This window comes from Dendropsophus ebraccatus, chromosome 4 (genome assembly GCF_027789765.1).
Source record: "Dendropsophus ebraccatus isolate aDenEbr1 chromosome 4, aDenEbr1.pat, whole genome shotgun sequence".
Classification (NCBI taxonomy): domain Eukaryota; kingdom Metazoa; phylum Chordata; class Amphibia; order Anura; family Hylidae; genus Dendropsophus; species Dendropsophus ebraccatus.
Window position 1 is genome coordinate 114,796,560 of NC_091457.1, and position 22,699 is coordinate 114,819,258.

Here is a 22,699-nt window from a genome sequence, read left to right on the forward strand (position 1 = left end):
TATTGAATTGTAATTAGAAAAGTCTTGGAAGCATTTCCCATGATAAAAATTCAGAATGGAGCATTCTTATCTACAGTTCCCACATTATTCCAGTTATTGGTTCCAATTCTGCACTCCCAGTATTGATCCTACTCCAGCCAATGCTTTGATATTCTGTGTAGACACCACTTTCCTTGTTATAGTGTTAATAGTGTAAAGCTTCCCTTATACAATTACCCTATTTGTCTATCCCATTAGGTATACACTAAAGTCTCTGCCTTTTATTATTATATTATTTTAGACTCCACATTTTTTTGTGTATATCCTTATTGTGGTCAGTGCTCCGTTTCTCTCATACAAAGTTCCACATCCGACAAAACATAATGTTAAATGATAAAAGTCTTCATGCTTGCAGCCACCACTAGGTGGAGCTTACTGTATACTGTTTATTATTGAATTTTATTTGTAAATATATTTTGTAAACTCCTTTGTTTTAACTAATAGTGGCAGCAGGCAGATAGAAGTTGCTGTGAGTCTGTGCAGGGGATCTGATCTGATGTTCATATGATGTTTTTTTCTGTCCGTCAGTCCGATATTTAATACACTATATACATTGGGCGGCCATCATTTCATTCACTTCAATGCATTCCATTGACTTCTATTATAATTCAGTAATAGCAGACATAATTATTTAAAAAATAAAAAAGGGACACCTTTTCTCTTATTTGTACAGTGTGGAAATAGCCTAACAGATTGTGTAGACAATTACTAAAAAAAAAATTATGGATATTGTCTCTTTGTACGTAGTTGCTTACAGACAATCACCCAAGAGTTAAGTGGTAAAGAGTTGTGATGCCAAATACATCTACTTGGTTTGACTTTTTAACCCCTTCCTGACTGGCTTAGGAGTTAATCCCATATTCAGGACTATGGGCCCTATTCCACAGGAACGATAATCGGCCAAATCGGCCCCATTCAGCCCGATTCGGCCGATTATCGCTCGGTGGAATACAGAGAACGATCAAATGATGCTCGTGTCATGGGCTGATCGTTCATTTAGGGCCAGACCTAAAATCATCGTTCCCCCACCGCGCATCTCTAGCTGACACTAGCCACTAAAGACCGTCATCAGCGATCGCATTGATGCTGGTCATTTATTCCTCTAAATGCTGTGATCAATAGCGATTGTGGCATGTAGGAGGTTGTCCTGTCAGTCGTCATGGGGGGCCGATTGGTTGCCATGGTGGAAGATCTCTATGTCTACCATTGTAAATCTACTTGTACAGCCTGACTCGGGTAAAAATAAGATTGTTTCTGGCAAGAACAAGGCCTCTTGGGATTTTACTCCATACAATGTCCCTATGATAACACTAAACTTACAGAGTGTTATCATGCGGTCATAGGAACAGAAATGCTGTAGAAACAGGGACTATAACCTACTACCAAAATGTTTGTTCCAATACTATAGAGACATATATGAAGCCCTACAGTTACCACAGCACGTCCCAAAGTGTTAAGTGCTGTCTGGTTATGAATTATTATATTTTCTATTGCTTTTTCCTTTCTCATACAGTCATTTAATCTTTATTTTTTGCATGCTGGGAGCCGAGTCTGCCTCTACGCACCAGTAACAGAAAGAGATGTCAAGATAATTCAATTACTAACCAAAATATAACAAACATAAAAAGTGGAATTAATCTTTTGCAGTGGATAATTCTCTCCTGTTAATCAGCCTTTTTGGCTTGAAGGGGTCATCCAGGATTAGAAAAACATAGCAGCTTTATTCAAGAAACAGCTCCATTCTAGTTCTCAGTTTGTGTATGGCATTGCAGCTCAGTTTCATAGAAGTAAATGTTGCAATACCACACTCAACCCGTGGATAGAGGTGGCGCTGGGAAAAAAGTGATGGATAACCCCTTTACGGGTATATTCTCATGCAGCAGATTTCTTGCAGAAATGTTTTCAACTAAAAGTCCTTCTATTCATAACCAGACAGTCCCTATATGCAAGGGCTATTCCCCAGATTTTCACATTTTTGCTTGTTTTCACTTTCCAAGTGGTAAGCTTGTTTTGCCCTTGTTCCGGTGTTATTTAATATTATGGTGCACATTTGGCTCAGAATCCAGACATCGAGTGTGTCCTCATTTTTTCCTTTACACCTCCTTTTTGGAGATAAGAGTTGTGCCTAATTTGGTGTCAAACATGTGGGGCCACACTATAGAAAATCATTGGAGTTTTTCATTACTTTACCCACCACTCCTCCTTTTTAAGAAAAAAAAACAAACAAGCACTTGGAAAGGTTCTTAAACCAAATCGTATCAGGGGACAATAAACTTGGTGCATTGCGGTTATTACATCTTGGTCTATGGGGGAAATGTATCAAGGGCTTTGCGCCTATTGCGTGAATAATTGGATTTTTTCACCCATTTTTGGTCTAATCTTTATTTATGAATCAGTATTCGACAGGCGAATATTTTTTAGATGCGTTTTTTTTTTAAGTTTGCATTATCCAGGATAAGCACCCAATTTTAAAAAAAATCGCACAAACAGGTAAAGGCCTACGCCTGGTCAATTTTTGCGAATTACTTACATACGTTTACTATGTGCTACATTTTAATAAATCAGTCATAAAATATTGGAACAAAATATACACCAATCCTCACTAGGAAAGTCCCACACATTAGACTCCTTAGTAAATGTCCCCCTATGTGTCTGGTAGTTGCAAAGTGGGGGTTCCCTTGCTGTTGGAGGAACAATGATTTAACCAGACACAGCGCTGTGTCACAAATACTCCCTAAAAAATGCAGTGGGGTTTTCTTTGTACTGTATTTATCCATGTAGGTAAAGTACAAGGAAAACATTCTTGTAAGCTTACTTGTCCTTGTACTGTACTTTAATAGAGATCTAAACAATGGTGATATGACAGCTCCAAATTATTCATGAGTGTCAAAGAGATGGTGCTGAGGTGCAGCATGCATGCCTTCCCCCTCCCTTCCTTATTGACATAGAGGGCTTTGTGCTGGAAGTGAAGAAGGTAGGAGTGGGGGATGGGGTGATGTGTGCATGCAGCAGTTCAGCACTGCCCGTGTGACGCTTATCGATATGATAACTATGCAAATAGCTACCAGCTAAGAAACAGGAGTCATCATTTTATCCCCTATGTCTGCAGCTCTGTGCATGACAGCTAACAGGTTCTCTTTAAGTTATGTCCCTGTATAAACAAGCAGGATACAGGAAAACTGTTCTGTGAATTAAGACTTCATAGATACTGTTGAAAAGGGTCCCACAGCAATCTCAGCGGTATTCAATGATATTCAAATGATACACCTTTAATTCTCCAGCAACCCACTGTCCAAAATAAGGTAATCTTCCTGCATGAGGTGGCAATTTCTACATACTATAGAGAACTGCTTTACTAAGGATTGTTTATATATATATATATATATATATATATATATATATATATATATATATATATATATATATATGTGTGCGCTTTTACATATGCTGTTTTTCTTTACAGTCAAACCTTGGCATATTATTACCACCAAAGCAGTGCATATAATTACAACCTTATTTAAGCAGTCGCCTAATGCAAATTCACCTAGGGTGATATAAAGCTTTCACGTAGCACTTAAAGGGGTTATCCCTATTGTTATTAGAAAAACATGGCCACTTTCTTCCAGAGACATCACCATTCTTGTCACCAGATTGGGTGCAGGTTTTGCAACTCCATTGAAGTTAATGGAGCTTAAAAGGGTTATCCAGTGCTACAAAAACATGACCACTTTTGCACCACTCTTGTCTCCAGTTTGGGTGGGGTTTTAAAACTCAGTTTCATTGAAGTAAATGGAGCTTAATTGCAAACCACACCTGAACTGGAGATAAGAGTCGCGCAAAAGTGGCCATGTTTTTGTAGCGCTGGATAACCCTTTAACTGCAAACCACACCTGAACTAGAGACAAGAGTGGTGCTATCTCTGGAAGAAGAAGCCATGCTTTTATAACGCTGAATAACCTCTTTAACTAAATTGATAGCAGTCTGTGTAACAGATCAGGACATTGGAAGTAGGCTGTAAGAGAGGGAAGCATGAGTAGTAGAGATGAGCAGACCGTCGGACTTTTGGTCCGACGGCATCGGCACTCTCTCATTATGCCTAAGATCTTGTTTGGTCTTTTGGTCTGAAAGCAGATCGCTCTCTCATTATGACCTGAGATCCCGGCTGCATAGTTGTGAACCTGCGAATATGCGGCCTAGATATTCCAGGGAATTCACCATGGATTTCCTGGAATATCCTGGCCGCATATTCCCGGGAGCGCAACTATGCAGCCGGGATCGCAGGCATAATGAGAGAGCGAACTGCTTTCAGACCAAAAGTCCGAACAGTTTGCTCATCTCTAATGAGTATCAGATGGGAAGCAGTCTGTGAGAGAAATATGGGCATAAAAATATTAATTTGCAGAGAAGAGTATGACAAGGAGTCTGTGGGTGAAAGGTGGACAATGTTGAGGCTAACAGATTTGGCCTCAGGAGCAGCATGTGAGATCCATGGAGGCACAGGGAGTAGTCTGTGTGGCATAGGGATCATAGGGAGAAATCTGTAAGAGAGATGGGAGCATGGGAAGCAGTCTAAGGAAATACAGTGGATATCTGGTATAGTTTGTATAAAAGAACAGCCATGAGGAGGTGTCTGTAAAAGAGAAGGGATTATGGAGATCAGTCCGTTCAGCAAAGGCAAGGGTGGAAAGCAGTCTGTGTTACAGGAGGGGAATGTAGAGAATAGTCTATGAATTAGTGGGGGCATGGGAAGGCATGGCATGGTCTGCAAGGGAGATGGGGCATGTGGAGGATGGCATGGTCTGTAAGGGAGATGGGGCATGGGGAGGATGGCATGGTCTGCAAGGGAGATGGGGCATGGGGAGAGGTCAGTGTAAGAATGGGCATACGAGCAGCAGTCTGTAGAACATGGGGTTGTCACCAGTGAGTAACTGGGTGTATATGGCATGTAATCACTCTTAGGGTTTTGTGAGACAGTGACAGGGATTGTGGTTGGAAATCGCTATATCTCCCCGAGGTACCTGTCATATGTGAACACTAGGTTCCAGAAAGTCCATACCTCATCCAGGGAAAGCTGGGTGAGATATGGAGGAATCCAGGAAAGTTAAAACCCATAGCAAACTACTTGCTATGGGACTGTTTTTAGTTGCTGTAAAAGGGCCTGGATTTTTATGGAATGACAGACAGGTTGGTAGTGGGGCCTGTCATTCCCTTTCTGGCCAGTCCAGGTTTTTCTATCTGGCCAAGTCAGCCCAGGTGCTGGAGGCCACTGATCACAGGTCTCATAAGTGGAGGCACAGAGTGTATAGAGCTGTGGCTGTGCATGGAGGTCTCTCCTGGCTGTGGAGAGGGTCAGGGCTGCTAAAGCTTCTGCTGGGACTTTGAGCCACACTGGTATTGTACCAACTGATGTTGTTTTATGTTGGGTGACTGGTAGCAAGTCACCTGTATAGCCAGGATTTGCTGTGTTAGTTACAGCTCAGACGAGCAGGATTTATTTTACTTTGTGCCTGTATGTAAGGCTGAATTTCTTTTGGTTTCAATAAACAGGGGCATCTCTGTTTTATACAAGTTTGTGTCACTGTCTCTGACTGCCAATCCTGCTGTCTGCCCTACTCTACAGATCTAATCTCCCACAGTTTGTAGAGTGTTAGTGAAGGACAGGTTTGTATTATTATATGGTCATTGTATGTAATGTTGGTCTTTGTATAAAGGTTTTTTTTTTGGTAATAGTAATATTATTTCATCACTTTGTAATGGTAATGGTAGTGATCATAGTGTTCTGGTATCATTAATAGTGGTCACTGGTAATATTCTTTGTAGAGAACATGTTGATAGCTATCTTTTTTTATGTATGTGGATGGGATATATGCCTTGGGGCTTGTGTCCCTCATCTTTTAAGCCCCTAGCTATCTCCTGAAAGTGTCAGAGATCAGTGCTGTGTTACTTGGTGTCCTAATATCTTAATTTTGCCACAGTTTTGTGTAAAACCTTCCTTGTTGAATGGAGATCAACATGCGGCGCTGTTCTCCTCTGATACCCATTACTAATCTGTAACTTTTACAATAAACGCCGCTAAAGATAGATTGCGTAACCGATGAACAAGTGTATCAGTTATACAATTTGCCAGCGGTACAATGGCATGCTCAATTGTATTATAACCGTGAACAACATGTTATTTTCCTTTATTACATGACATATAATGGCTGAAATTCCACATTGAGAGTATCAATCTTGGCGTGTTTTCAGGACGCACACTCTGCACATCCACATAAACGGTTTCTATACAGCATACATGAATGCACTTGACAAAGCAACCGAGTGACAGGTCTTGTGTATCTATAGCAACCAGTGCTATTACCCCCTGTCTTAATGCAGCAGAGAAGGTGCGCCGCTGCGACAAGATACACTCCAATTGGACATATGTGGGATCCAGCTGTGCTACATTCAAAAGGAGCCCTCATTTCTTAAAATTGGTTTCACTTTTGTTTTCTTTCTTCTGCCATCGTCTTCATTCTGGAATATGGTAATTTTATTTGTTTCTATTGGAGTCTACAAAACTTATCTGCCTCTGTTAACTCATAAGCTGTCCCGTTCTAGTATCTAAAAGCTGGGTGGAAAATAGTCAGTGAAATCGGCAGTGATCAATATTACAGAAATAATGGGGAAGGGTATCTTTATTGATGGTCATAAGGCCGCTGACCATTTGAATAGCTACTTCTGCTCAGTGTTTTCAGAAGGAGGCTTTCACAATCACAGTATGGTTGGATATAGCATTGCCTCCAGCTGTAAGGTTTCCACTCCAGAGTTTTCTCCAGAGGCCAAAATTTCAGAGGAACTTGTCCGGTTCGTGACGTCACAGTATTTCAGAGAATCTGAAGTCTCCCTGATCTACAAAATTAAGGGAAATAGCCCTATATGTGCATTTCCCATAATTAATGTACATTAGACATTTGTCTAACTTTTCATAAGTAATAACATATTAAAAAATAGTTTTGGCTGGTGTTGTCCTTTTCCATTTACTTCAATGGAACTGAGTTCCAAAGCCCACCCAATCTGGAGACAAGAGAGGGGGAAAAGTGGCCATGTTTTTGTAGCGCTTGTTAACCCCTTTAAGGCTGGGTTCACACACAGTATATTTCAGGCAGTATTTGGTCCTCATATCAGGTCCTCATAGCAACCAAAACCAGGAGTGGATTGAAAACACAGAAAGGATCTGTTCACACAATGGTGAAATAGAGTGGATGGCCGCCATATAACAGTAAATAACGGCCATTATTTCAATATAACAGCCATTGTTTTAAAATAACAGCAAATATTTGCCATTAAATGACGGCCATCCACTCAATTTCAACATTATGTGAACAGATCCTTTCTGTGTTTTCAATCCACTCCTGGTTTTGGTTGCTATGAGGACCTGATATGACGACCAAATACTGCCTGAAATATACTGTGTGTGAACCCAGCCTAAAGGTGAATAAGGCAATTGGTCCAGATGGTGTCCACCCAGGATTCTTAAAGAACTCCAATCTGTGATAGTTGACCCCACCCTTACTAATCCCTCTAAACAGGAGATGTTCCTGTTTCAATGTTTTTATTGATTTTTTTTTAATTTTTCAATTATACACGTACAAACAGTAAATCTTGTCCTTTCTACAATAATAGAGTATTGCATATATCAAGATAGGGTGGACAAGAGTCCCAGTAATGACCAAGATATAACAGGAGATGTTCCTGATAGTTGGAGAATGGCCAATGTCAAAAACATCCACAGGAAGGGCAGTAGAGAAGAACCAAGTAACTACAGGACAGTTAGCATGACATCTGTAGTTGTGAAAATGATAGAAACTTCTATAAAAAGCTTAATACCAAGTGTCTGGATAGATTCCCCCTTAAGGTAGCCCTCTTACAGCTTAGTACCAAGTGTCTGGATAAGTTAAGTTCCCCCTTAAGGTAGCCCCCTTACAGCTTAGTACTAATTGTCTGGATAGGTTCCCCCTTAAGGTAGGTCCCTTACAGCTTAGTACCAAGTGTCTTCAAGTAACGCACTGTCCTCTAAGTCAGGAAAAAGATAACGTAACAAGTAAGCTTCATGAAGATAATGTGCTAAAACTTAAAGAAAGCCATAGTATTTAGTATGCCTGTTTACAGAAGTGAGCCTAAAAATCACGTTATTTCAGTATACTTGCTAAAGCAGTGATTCAAGTACCCAACCCAAAGTTTTATCAAGGCATCTCGGGCAGCGAAATCTCAAGCTAACCGATTACTGCACCTTGATAACAAAGGAACTAACAAAGGAAGCATGGACTGTGCCCTTAAGAAACCTTACAGTAAAAGTTCCAATTTGTTTAAGTTTCTACAGTACTCTGTGGTTCCTCTGCACTACACCTGCACCTACACTGTTCTTCAACAGGCATGTGTTGGGATCATTACCACCCTAAGCCCTGTGACAAGAGCTGCAGCAGTACCACAACACCTGCGCTTGCAAGTGACAACTAGCACCCCCTGGGTCACAAAAAGTCTCAGAACAACCTTTTATTTGAAAAGTTGAAGGAAAAATTACATTTCCTAGTACCCCAGTAAGTAAAGGGTGATGGGGCCTATCTTTTAGGCTATGTCTGGAACATGTCCGCTATCATTAAAGGAGCCATATTAGATCAAAGTCAAGTTTTCCAATGGTTAGGTTGTCATGTAGCATATCAAGAAAGCCCCGAATTGTCTTAGAAATTATAATATTAAATTAAAATATTTGCAATATATCTTGTGGTTCAAACATTATCAGAACAGAAAGTTGCAACAAAAGTTATACCCAGCAAATCCAACTCTGTGTTGAGCACCATGGACAACATATTGAACTCATCAGCTGGGTATGAATCATAAGGAAAAAGTTGTTTGAGCTCTCTGTCATAATAACTACTTAAACTAGGGACTTGAACCCCCCCCCATGATTCCACTGAAGATCTGTTCACTGTGGTTTGACCCATTTCAAATTCATATTGATTGTTCAGCTAATGAAAGTGAATGTAGTAGCAGCTTCCGTGTTGAAGCATCAAAAAAATCCACCCTGTATAGCTTTGAGGTGACTTAAGTCTCTGAACCATGGCAATGCAACCTCATTTGCCACCTTTGATGAGGCAGGTAGCACAACACTGATATTTTGGGCCATAAAACACACAGTCAAAGTTAGATATAGGTCTATGCTTATCATAGTAGTCTAGTTTAGATAACCAGCCTGATTTACATATGGAGGTGGCAGTGGACTTTCTATTCCTTCTGAGAGCCATAGCTGTGGTATACCATATAGTGACAATGACACATAAATTAAATTCTGGTTGTCTCTAGTTACCTCTAGGGGGAGCTAATCATATGCTAATTTGTAAGTTTTCACTGAAGTCAGTATTAGCTCTGTAAATGTATATGCAGTGTGTTTCCCCTATAGACAGCCACTGGCTAATATTTGGACACCACTGTTAGTTTTCAATGTTGCCAGACAAAGCATCATTATAGGGTTACCAGACAACCAAATATAAATGCAGGTGTTACAAGAGAAATAATATGTAAATCTGCATTGAATAGAGAGCTGCAGTCACTCATGCAGATAGACGACAGAGCCCGTTCTGACTCGCACCCATAATTCATTGCTCACTAATTACACCTCGGCCTGGTTTCATCAGGCTGTGTTCATTAATTTGTTTCCGAATGTCGGCGTAGAGAAGCCAAGGTCAGCGGCTGGCGTGAGCGACTGATTTTGCAGTTTAACACACAAGATGCTAAGTACTGGCCTTTTGTATCTCGTGATGTTGAGCAGTTAAATTATGCAGGAATTGCTGTGATTAGGTTTGTGGAAAGGCTTTGATTAATGGGAATTCTGCCCTCCTAAAACCAGAGATTAATTCTCTTATTCTTTGCCTGGTAGTAACCATGTCCTTGCCAAGGATGTCTTCACCTGGCACCACGGGAACTCTAGCTGTCCTGACACCCAGTAGTTAGGGCATGTGCACACTACACAATCCCGGCAGACCACCCGCAGCGGACTCCGCCGCTCACCCCCGCTTGAGGACACAAGCATCTCCGCTGGTCCCATAGACTTCATTCTATTTTTCCCCAGATTCCGCCGTCTGCCCGAAGAATAAGTAGGTTCATTCTTCGAGTGGACAGCGTAATCTGGCAAACAATTGAATAGAGCCTATGGGACCAGCGGAGATGTGTGCGTCCATCAGCAGGGGCAAGCTGTGGAATCCACGGTGATCTGTCGGGATTCTGTAGTGTGCACATACCCTTACAGAGATTGTCTCTGTTCTCCTGTTCCACTAAATACTCATATTCCCCATGAACTAACAATTTTGGAACATCTCTGCTCAGAACCTTGCATTCTGTTTTTCCTCAGTCATCCCTTCTGGAAATATAGTAAATCCTCTCCAAAAGACCAACCCCTTATCCAGACCAGATTTCCTATGACAAATTTTCAGTCTGCTATACTTTATGGATATTGGCCTTTTAAAAAAAGACCACCCTAAGAAAAGACCACATTTCAATGAAACAGTCCCCAGGTTTTACTGTTTATAAAAAAAATGAACTGGGAGTTATTGTTTCCGTTTCCCTTTCTGTGGTTTCCAAAATTGTGGCAAAAACGCTGCAATTTTTTTTTTTTTTTTGAATAAGTGGAATAAAAAAGCAACAGTACCACAACGTGTGAACACAGACTAAATCTTGTCCATCAGACAGCTTCCCAATGACAAGGGGAATGGTAACACCCAGCTGTCAGTTTATTCATATATATCTTGAAAGGATAACAGAGGAAAAGTACTGTACAGAATTCTAATAAAAGATCCTCCAGAGCTCGAAGTTCACTCAAATCAATTCCTGCATTAAGGGGATCAACAATAATATTCCTTGTAAATTCTGCGGTCAATTGAAAATGTATGAGGATGTGGTTTTGTCTGCATGAAGCTTCCACAATGTGTGGCTTTACCCTGAATGTTTTACCCTGCACAATGATGCCCCTTGACACCCAGCTGTGCAGAGAACCGCAGCCCTTCACTTGAATGGAATTGAGCTGCAGCCCACCTGCCCAGCACAGGTACGCTGCACAAGAAAAGACTGCAAATAGGCTGCAGTGGTTTCATTTTTAAGATTGGGTAGTGTTATTCATAGTTTGGTTTGTTATTCATTGTAGTTTATCATACAATGATGGAATATGACCATAATACCCAAGAAAAACAAGGCTACAATAGAAATAGGAATTATAAACATTTTGGTGAAATTTATTTAGAAAGCAGTTATAAGGGGGTTGTCTAATGAAACAAGTCATGTAATATCTTCAGGATATGGGATAACTAATTGACAGCTCAAGAACAGGGATATGACTCATTCATGGAATCTGTCAGAGAAGGCCAAGCATTGTACTGTATCTCCATTGGCTCCCGTAGATAGTTGGATCCCTGTTCTTGAGATGATGGGGGTGGGGGGTAGTCCCAGTGGTTAGCACAGTATCAGTTAGTTATCCCATATGCCAAGCATAGGGAATCACTTGTTTTCACCTTTAAGAACTTTTAAATATCAAATAGGTAGAAAAATCTGGCTAGATTTTTTTTGTAAAAAGGTAGTCTGAGTTATACGGTCATATTATTCTTTTGTAAATTCTGTGACATTCAGCAGCTTTTGTGTGGTTCATTGTATTTCAGAGGAGCCTGATAGAGCTGGGATCCTAAGGGAGCAGGTATACATTCCCATAGTCCCACAATGCAGCATTAATGCAAAGAGCGGGCGACGAGAGCAGAACTGCGGTTAATTTAATTAGCTCCTGACTTGATACTCTCATCTCACATGTAATATTCAGACATCTGCTGCTCGGAAATCAAGAATTTCTCCAGAACAATGAACCCCACTGCCTGAAAGAAGCTGCAGGATTAAAACACCTCTCAAACAGCCACAATGTAGCATCAGGTGCATCACTTACATCGGCAGGTGACAGTTCTAATGTGGAAACAAAGTCAGCTGTAGGCTGGGATCACACATATGAAGCCAGCCTAATGCCGTGCTCCTACATGCTGATGAATGCATGCATTTGAAACTATGCATGCAAACCACGCAAATGCGTTTATTGGTATGTGGAAACATAACCATTTTTTTTGTGTGTGTTTTACATTCTCATTTTTATGCCTGACTGCATTAGGCTATGTTCACACAACGATATTTTTAAGTAAAGAACGGACCCTAATTGCAATGGAATCAGTGTCCGTTCTTTACTGAAGGGGCGTCAATGCAATGCCGCCCACTGTGTACACACATGGGTGTTAAAATAATGTTCATGCCTATTATTTCCAGATGCTGTCCACAGTGTCCAGAAATAATAGCTGTTCACACAATTTAAAGTGTGGCGGCTGCCGCACATAACATTGAAGTGACTGGTTAATTGATTTGTGGGCACACCCGACGGTGCCCTGCAAGTCAATTGTAAAAAAGGAACGTTCCTGCAGTTCATACAGAGGTATCGGCTGCAGGAATGTCCTGAATGCATAGCAACGGACGATGTTAAGCCATGTGTGAACATAGCCTTGCAGTGAGATTTAAAGCAGTTGAACCTTGATGCTCTGAATATGACTATATGGAGTATAAGGTCAGTAGAAAAATAGCTGCAAATCAATACTATATCTAGATTAAACCTGAAATATGTTAAACTTTCAGGTTTGGTTTAGGGAAATTATGCGTGGTGACAGAGTTAATTGTGACAAAGCATCTGTGCCTACAGACTGCAGCAGTATATCTCTATCTCTATTTAAAATGAATAAATGTGTATTGTAGACTGAGTGCGGCACAGTTCAAGACAGGTCAGTGCTATTGATCTTCCTATAGACTCATGTCAGTTTCATACAGCTTTATGAAGGACATTTGATGCTCTCTCAATTATCCAATAATATCCAGTCTCCGAAGCCATAGGATGTGAGTCTGCATACGTTAGTATATGTATATACAGTATATAACTCGAAGCACTTAGACCCGATGACATCAATAAGGTCACATGGTTATGTCGAGTGCATCTGACAATGGTCAGCCTGGTGATCATTCGTGTGGAGCTGCTTATGTGCAGGCAAATCTGATCAATAAGGACAATAACTCAAGCAAACTGCACCTCTGTATGTACCCCTCTGACCCTTAGTGGGACACCAGTATAATAAATGACACATTGGTTGGTGGCCAACCATATGGATTTGTAAAACAATAGAGATGAGCGAACCAGGTTCAGGTTCGAGTCGATCCGAATTTCAGCATTTGATTAGCGGTGGCTGCTGAACTTGGATAAAGCTCTAAGGTTGTCTGGAAAACAAGGATACAGCCAATGATTATATCCATGTTTTCCACATAGCCCTAGGGCTTTATCCAAGTTCAGCAGCCACCGCTAATCAAATGCTGAAAGTTCGGGTTCGGGTCGCTCATCTCTAGAAAAAAAACCATTTAACCCCTTTAATTTGTTATGGTGCTGAGCTCTAGACTCTTTTTTCTATTGGCAAGCGTTCATGCTGCATGACATGATCTACTTTCCTGGCCTGTAAGATTACGGGGGATCCAACCCCGGTGCCCCCAGGGGATTTCTAGATTGGCGCGCTGGCTCCTTTGTTTTGAATGAATGAACTTGCGGGTCACGCACCCACCAGCAGCTCCATTTAAAACAAGGGAGCCAGGGCTCCAATCTAGAGATCCCCTAGGAAATTGGAGGTTTGAACCCCCTGTGATCTTATGCTTGTCTCCATCCTGTGTGTAGTTTAAATTGGGAAACCCCTTTAATAGGTTGTATTACTTCACAGTCAGCCCTAATTGGGCAGTATTGGACTGTGTAAGGACACACCCTCTTGACAATTTATCAGTTTTTTTTGTATTTCCATTAGGAAAACATCGAAACTAAGAGGTCTTCTTTAAATTAGACTTTATATAATATGACAAAATATTTTAATATGCGGTAAGATTCGTTTTTTTTGTTGTTGTTAGAAATCAGTTGATTTACAAAGGGTTAAATATATAAAAAAAAAACCATTTTGGTTCCTGAGGGTTGTGTGCCTTGATAATATTACCTTCCATTAGCTCTGCTGGTGAGACCTGCTGTGCATTGTGGGGGATGTGAATATATCAGTACTTTATGAAGAGAAATAATAGCATGAATCCAATCCTCTCAGCAGGCGTCTTCACATATCTAAGGAGCTCTCCTGAGTGTATCCAGGGTGATGTGGATGCTGCAGTGAGTCACATATAGCAGAGTGGTAGAGGTTAAAGGAACATGTTTACTGTACACGAGGTTTGGGAGTTTTTACGCCGCTTTAACCAACCAAAAAAGTGTATGCAACTTAGTGGATGGAGCATGGCCTGCTATATGCCGACTGTCACTTACACCAGAAAATAAAAGCAGAAATTCACACCAGCTTGTAGCTTAGATGGTTAAAGGTGTAACCTCTTAATAAACGTGTTACATCTTAGTCTCCACATGTTTGCATTAATGAGACGCTGGTCTTAATAAATTCTGCTGTGTAGATGATTTAAGGGGGGGGGGGGGGGGGGGGGGGGGGGGGGGGTTATAAGCCTTATCCTGACAAGGTGAAAATAAACTTGTTGTAAGAATAGTCAATGGCAATAAGATTAGTATTATTTAATGGGGGACTCCAACATGAGGTGAAAAAAAGGAAAAAACTGTGCTGCAGAAGCATATTATTATTAATAATAATATGCATTGACATACGTAATAATAATAGTAACATTGACAGTAGCTGTGACAGGGTAATAACATCCACACTTATGTAATGGCTGCACTTGGTACTGCAGCCCAGCCTTACTAGGTTTGTGTATATGAATCCTTCCAATTCATAAAGAAAGAAAAATAGAATCTGCGTCTTATTGGGGAAAATATCGTCATTTATGGTTAATGTAACTTAAAGGGATTCTCCATTTTTACAACAACAGTTCCAAAACTAAAGGTTGAGATACAAGACGGATGTTGGGTTAACCCTTAGACACATTGAGCAATGGAGATAAGAGGCAATAAAGTAGATTAATATCTAAGTGACTTTTATCTGGTTAATACCTAATTTGTCAATGTGCACTCTATGGTATAAAAATCCTAAATTAATCACAAAATTATGTGCACTATAGTGACTTCTACCTCAGTTTACCTTAGATTAAATACAACCACACAATACTGAGTTTCAGTAGCAAATAAATCTTTATCATACAGCATTAAAAATACAATTTATTAAAAAGAGGAAAAACCTTGCATTAAGAAGATAGAAGCAATGCCGGAGGGTATATACAAGTACAAAATACTATATTATTGCTATCTGCCCACCTCACAAAAGCTACATACGTTAGGGCATCATATCACACATATCATTACAGGGTCCATATCAAAATAAAATAAAGTGCAAAAAAATATATAAGCTACCTATATGCAGATAATTACATACTTCACATCACTTCCCACTGATATAGCAGGACCACATTTCGCCCTTCAATCTCCATTACCCTGCAAAGGTTTGGGACAGAATAGACATTTTACCTATGAGTCAATGACAATCACACTCCTCCGGGACCCATCACCCCATGAAGCCCTAACTTATGCAGCTTTTGTGAGGTGGGCAGATAACAATAATATGGTATTTTGTACTTGTATATACCCTCCGGGATTACCACTATCTCTTTAATGCATGGTTTTCCCTCTTTTTAATAAATTGTATTTTAAATGCTACATAATAAAGATTTATTTGCTACTGAAACTCAGTATTGTGTGGTTGTATGTGACTTTTATCTGACAGAATATCACAGACCTGATTGTCAGAATAACTGGAATCATCCACCAAGAAAAATATTGCATCCATTGCCAGTCTGAAAGTGATTGTCTACCCTCAAACACACACATATTTTTCCTAAACTTACATAACATACTGTGATTGATTTCTTTAAAGCCTTCTGTACTTAACTATCCCAATAGAGAGCATTCATGATAAAATTCTGACTGCCTGCAGTCACCACTAGGGGGAGCTCAGGATTTTCCTGCATACTAGTAAATGCTGAATGTTTATGTGTATAAAACAGTATAACATAGTAAATGTAACACTGTAGTCGGAGGCCCCAGAAGCTTCAAATGAGGCATCGGAGTAAACAGTTGGGGGTGTATCTCTTAGTGCCGAAGAATAGGGGAAAGTAGGTTGGTCACAGCTTAAATATTGCTACATATGTTTGAGTTCTGTTCAGGAGTAAATGAAGCCGCTGTGATTCAACAATGAAATGCTGTGATTCGCAAACATTTTTGTTGCTCTTTCTAGAGCTCGGCACTCTGGAAGACACGTCTCCATTATGATAAATTCTCAGTCACTTATGAGCAATTCAGTAATGTAAAGATCCAAGGCTCCCCATTCTATTCAGATGACCCCCCTCCTGACACACTACACGGAGAGTGTTTGTCAATAGCAAGGCATGTGTTACCTGCATTTATAATATGTGCAATCACTGCTTTAGTCTTTCTGCAATGTTCCGTTGGCGGTAGAAGTGTGTGGGAAGAGGCTGCTGTGGTGTCGGGTCTGAGATGTATGCAGACATCAACTCAAGTGTGTGTTATGCTAAAGCAACTACATCTACGGTCTACAGAATCCAAATAACTGTCAGAAAAAAATATATTAAAAAACTGTTTGGGGGTTTTCTTCATTTGGTAATCATTGGTGACAACTAATTTGCCAACCATTGTAAGGATATGTTCTCACAACGTTAGTTGAGTATCAATTACGGCCGTTGTTGCTGATTTGCAACAACGTCCAAGATTAACACTAAACTTACATTTTGTTGCAGGTAGAGGGAATCCTGCTATGTATATACGCTCCAGTCGGAAACACTAGCGGCCGCACAACAAACTGACGTCAGTTTTGTGCAGCTGCTATTTATTAAATAACGGCTTCACAACCCTTACAGGTCACACAATGTAGCATACGCCTTCGTCCGAACTCTTTATTGTGTTCAATGGTGAACTGGGATGCAGGCGCACATGGATGCGCCCGCATCCCGATTCAAAATCGGAATAAAAATCATCCGGCAGTACCGATCGGGATGATCTTCACTTAACACTGGCTGTTCCATGACACGGCCAAGTCACAGGACGGCCGGTGTCTTATATAGTGTGAACTTGGCCTAACTCGTTTGGGTTTGTGCAAACCTGTACTTTTGGTAAGATCGCTGATTTCTACATGCTAGGCATCAGGCGGTTGTCTCTGCAATTGTCCCAACAGGTGTTCAGCAGTATCTCTCCATTTCACAGTGTCACGGGATAACCTCCTAGAAGGAGAGCAATACATTGTACAAGACATTACACAAGCATGGATGCTTTGGATTGTATCTGATATTGCTACTGAGCTTTACTGAGATTATTGGGGCTGTTTTGCAATACCATAATACCATACCATTGCACCATTGATACAGTACCAATACCATACACAACCAGTGGACAGGTGCGGCACTGTTTTTCTAATCCTGTCCAACCTCTTTATTTTTATGTTTTCGTGTTTTTGTCAACCTTGCTTTATCTTGGAAGCATTAGAAATAATTCCTCTTTGTGTCCCAAAGGGCAAACTTGTTCTTATTAGAAGTGGATTTCCCAAGACGACAGTGTGTTTTGATTACCAATTATTTCCTCATAGGAAGACTATGGCAAAGAGTTCCTAGATGTTTTTAAGAAAGTACTACACTGAGCTTATGTTAATGCTGTCTTAGTGAGAAATCCAGCATATAAATACAGGGGGTACGTGAGTTGTAGCCTCTGTAGACCTGTTTATGGGCCTCTTCCATGGGCTGATTATCGTGCAATAAATCATTAAATTGATTGATGATCTTATGGTGTAAACGCAGCAACGATCAAATGACGAACGAAAATTCTTTTGTATGTTGTTGATCACATTTTATGAACTGACTAGGGATGGTCCGAACCGAGTTCGGTTCGGGTTCGTACGAGCCCGAACTCTCGGCAATGATTCCCACTGTCTGCCCTCTCCATGGAGAGGGTGGATACAGCGGGAGGACCGTCTGGAAAACTGGGATACAGCCATAGGCTGTATCCCAGTTTTCCAGGCGGTCCTCCCGCTGTATCCACCCGCTGCACGGAGCGGGCAGACAGCGTGAATCTGACGCTGAGCGTTCGGGTTCATACGAACCCGAACCTCGGCAGTTTCGGACCATCCCTAGAACTGACCTCAAATTTATTGTTGATCTTTCTCAATTCCTTCAGTATAAACACTCACCCTTCACAGTATATATTACGAACGCAATTACGATCTTATTTACAATTGTAAAATATTATAATATTAATGACTTTTGTAGTGACTTATCCTTTTGAATAAACACCTATCGTTTAAAAGAAAAAAACATTGCTTGTTAAACTTTTCTAAATGAGCGTATGAAGTGACTCTGTACCCACAATCTGCCCTCCCCAAACCTCTTGTACCTTCGGATAGCTGCTTTTAATCCAAGATCTGTCCTGGGGTCCGTTCGGCAGGTGATGCAGTTATTGTCCTAAGAAACAACTTTTAAACTTGCAGCCCCGTGCCAAACGGCCGTGGCCTAGAGTGTCCGTGCATTAGGCTGGCACAACCTCTCTGTCCCTCCTCCCCGCCCTCTTCATCATTAGGAATGCCCCAGGCAGATTGTCTCCTATTCCTCACCTGTGTGAGCACGGCACATGGGCTGGATTGTTAAGGCACCTGTGCAATGTTCACTGCAGAGGAATAGGAAAAATCCTGCCAGTGGCATTCCTACCGATGAAGAGGGTGGGGAGGAGGGACGGACGGATGGTGCAAGGTTAGAGCACAGATACTCTAGGGCACAGCAGTTTGACACAGGGCTGCAAGTTTAAAAGTTGTTTTTTAGGACAATAACTGTATCACCTGCCGAACAGACCCCAGGACAGATCTTGGATTAAAAGCAGCCATCTGACGGTACAAGTGGTTTGGGGAGGGGGGGGCAGATTGTGGGTACAGAGTCGCTTTAAGTGATTTATCTGTACGTGTAAAGGGACCAATCAGTCAAGGATCAGGTGTTTTCCCTGTCCTCAGCTGATTGGTGTCACTTTTACACTGGACATTATCAGCCGCTGGGGCGTTTCTAGCGAAGTTCCTGGCTGATACTCGGCCTGCATAAAAGGCCCTTTAGTCTATAGTGGAGGGTCGTCCTTCACTTAAGACATGCCGATTCTGAGCCAATTCATTCTTGTCTGAGCAGGGTTAATGTATGACTGAAACCAACCTCCCAAACAATACTTGACATTAAGGCCATGTTTACACAATGTATTCATTTAGTTAACAACGGACGTTCTTTTAACTGAAATCAATACATTTGCAATGATTTCAATGCAACAATGGACGTAGTGTATACACAGTATACACTATGGCCGTTGTTGAACTGTGGTTGCAGATAATAATGCTCATGTCTGATTTCTACAGCTGCAGCTCTGCAAACAACGGCCTTAGAAAATAACTGTGCACACAATGTAAAGTACAACTGCCAGCCGTGTACAATGCATAATTGCATTGCCGGCACACCCAGAGGTGCCTGCAGTCCAAATAGAAATAAAATAATGTCCATCCGGCCAATACTGCAGTATCGGCTAGGTGAACATGCAAGACAGCGGCCGTTGTTTGACACTGCTAAAAATGACCGTGTCAAACGATGGTCATTGTCGATACAGTGTGTGAATATAGCCAAACTCAGTGGTCCTCTATTTGTAATGAGACAACCCCACTTCTTGACATTGACAATATATGCATGTGAGGCATAAGCGAAATTTGGGGGGTGCAGTGGCTCCTGGGCCCACACTGGTAGGGGCCCACTGAGGTCTCAGAGGCTTAAAGGGAACCTGTCACCCCCCGTGCCGGGGTGACAGGCTCCCGACCCCCCGTTAAAGACCCCTATACTCACCTAATCCCGCAGGGTCCCGCTTCTGGAGGTGGTCGGGTGATGAAGATCTCAGTCGCTGCAGCCCGGCGCACGCGCTGAGAGATGAGTCCAACACTCATAGAGAATGACAGAGCGCTGGACTCTCCTGTCATTCTCTAACGGGGGGCTCTAACGGGGGGTCGGGAGCCTGTCACCCCGGCACAGGGGGTGACAGGTTCCCTTTAATGCTGTCTGCAAAAGCTATTTCTTTTGCAGACAGCCTGCAGAGCAATGAAGAAGGACCTGTGGTGACGTCATAAGTGGGCGGGGCTGAGAACTGGAGAGGATTCTTGTGGATGAAGGACCTGTGGTGATGTCATGAGGGGGCGGGGCTGAGAAGATGCTGGTGCATGAAGGACATGTGATCATTGTCCTCTTGTAATGTGATAGATAGATAGATAGATAGATAGATAGATAGATAGATAGATAGATAGATAGATAGATAGATAGATAATATATATAGTGGATAGATAGATAGATAGATAGATAGATAGATAGATAGATAGATAGATAGACAGAGAGAGAGAGAGAGAGAGAGAGAGAGAGAGAGAGAGATAGGAGATGGATAGATAGATAGGAGATAGATAGATAATATTGCATATCACTGTATACACAGGAGATAGATAGATAGGAGATAGATAGATAGATAGATAGATAGATAGATAGATAGATAGATAGATAGGAAATGGATATCTAGCAGCTCATCACATATCTTGGATTGTACATGTATGATCACAACCAGCTCACCCCTTTGAGGCTATGTTCACACTGCGTATGTTTCTGCACGTAGTTTTGAGGTTGATGCGTTCGCTTGAAAGTATACGATATACGCCCGCACAGTGCACACTACGTATGAGCTTACGGCCGGATCGTATGCGGCGCCGTGAAAAATGAACAAGACCATTATTTGAGGACGGAAATGTTCCAACTCACGGCCGTGGATTTCCATGCGGTCCCGTACGAAGTACTTATTTCAGCCAAATTGAACTTGATTTTTCGATCCAAAAGGTTCTGTGAGTTTTATTGGGCTGGGCGAAGATTTCCAAGTAAATGACCTGTTTCAGATCGCTTCGAATCAAGCTAGGGAAGCATAACTGTACTACGGGCGTATGTTCGCAGTTCATACGCATCCGGCTGCATGTCGATTTTTCCCACGCCCGTAGTTTCAGCCGCACATGTACGTCGGCGTACGAAATGCGGCTGGACTTATACGCAGTGTGAACATAGCCTTAATGTCTAAAAACTTATTACCTATACCACTATTATTTTTAGGCAAAGATAATCTGGTTAAAAGGGTTCTCCAGAATTAAGAAAAAAGAAACATAGTTGCTTTTTTCCAAAACAGCGCCACCCCTGCTCTTAGGTTGTGTGTGGTATCACAACTTGGCTCTATTCACTTCAGTCGAATACCACACACAAACTGAGGACAAGAGTGGTGCTGTCTGTGGAAGAAGGCAGCTATATTTTTCTAATCTTAAGCACTTTAAATTTTTTTGTGGTTCTATATGTGAAATGTACAGAAGCCTCTTACGCTGCTCTTTATCCTTATCCACTATGAGTAATGTAGAAGAATATTCCCTTTATTATTCAGAAAGCCTTGTCACCTGCTGAGGTTCCCTATGGGTAAGGTTGGTTGGGGGCCCGCTCAGACTCACTCGCCCCCCTAGGCTGAACCCCTATCTACGCCCCTGATGTGAGGTAATCCTGTTCCATTCTCAGCAAGTGTTGGTTATTTATTACGCTTGACACTTTGTTGCAGTGTTTGGAATTGTAGATAAAGGGATACTCCAGCAAAAAAGTTATATAGATTTGTAATTTACTTTTATTTAAAAACCTCAAGTCTTCCAATACTTATTAGGTGCTGTATGTCCTGCCGGAAGTAGTGGATTCTTTCCAATCTGACACAGTGCTCTCTGCTGCCACCTCTGTCAATGACAGAAATTGTCCAGAGTAGTAGCAAATCCCTATAGAAAGCCTCTCCTGCATTGGACAGTTCCTGTTCCAGTTCATGTTAGACTGGAAATAATACACCACTTCCTGCAGGACATACATCAGCTGATAAGTACTGGAAGACTTGAGATTTTAAAATAGAATTAAATTACAAATCTATGTAGCTTCCTGACACCAGTTGATTTGAAAGATTTTTTTTTCCCGCCGGACAACTCGAAATGGTGAGGCATACAGTAGGTAGTGGATTCACTGTGTCACCCAATCAGCCTCTCTGACATGAGGAGGGGGTGGGGGTGCCTTTGGACTTCCACGGCAGCTAGGGGCCCAGGGTTTTGATTTCTTAATATTAAGCAATGACAAATGCAGGGCATAATAGAGGAATCAGGCACAAGACACTCTATTACATAACTACTGTAACATATTATACAAGTGGTCGTGAGGTGCTGGATTCTTAGGCATAATAGTTCTAGAATATTAAGTAGATGGTTATTGAAAATCATTCATTAGTCATTGGAGTCTTATAAGTGGTTATATCTGTTTTGTCTTCTGTGCTGGACTATCAGAATTTGAATCATCAAATGCCGGATTAAAGGAATTTTAGGTACGTAAAATAACTGGATCAATTGACTTTCTTAATAATGAAGAAGTTTTTTGAACCCCAGCCAGCATCCTGCTCAGCAGATCTCCCTGCATTGTCCTCGTGACCTTGCAGTGATATGATACTTTACGCAAAGCCGCATTCTTCATATAGCAATGC

At 41.3% G+C, this 22,699-nt stretch overlaps 1 protein-coding gene across 3 annotated transcripts in view; it reads right to left on the reverse strand.

Moving 5' to 3' along the window:
• The window catches only part of LOC138788681 (G-protein coupled receptor 22-like), a 155,363-nt gene that overhangs the window by 37,491 nt on the left and 95,173 nt on the right, over positions 1-22,699 (reverse strand). Inside the window, exons 1-2 of one of the 3 annotated variants that reach the window (XM_069966788.1) lie at positions 19,975-20,023; positions 17,225-17,343 (exon numbers count right to left, since the gene is read on the reverse strand). The exons of the other annotated variants lie outside the window; for them this stretch is intronic. The gene's annotated coding sequence lies outside the window, so the exon portion shown is untranslated. Of the gene's footprint in view, positions 1-17,224; positions 17,344-19,974; positions 20,024-22,699 lie in introns of those variants that run through there. 3 annotated transcript variants of the gene reach the window in all.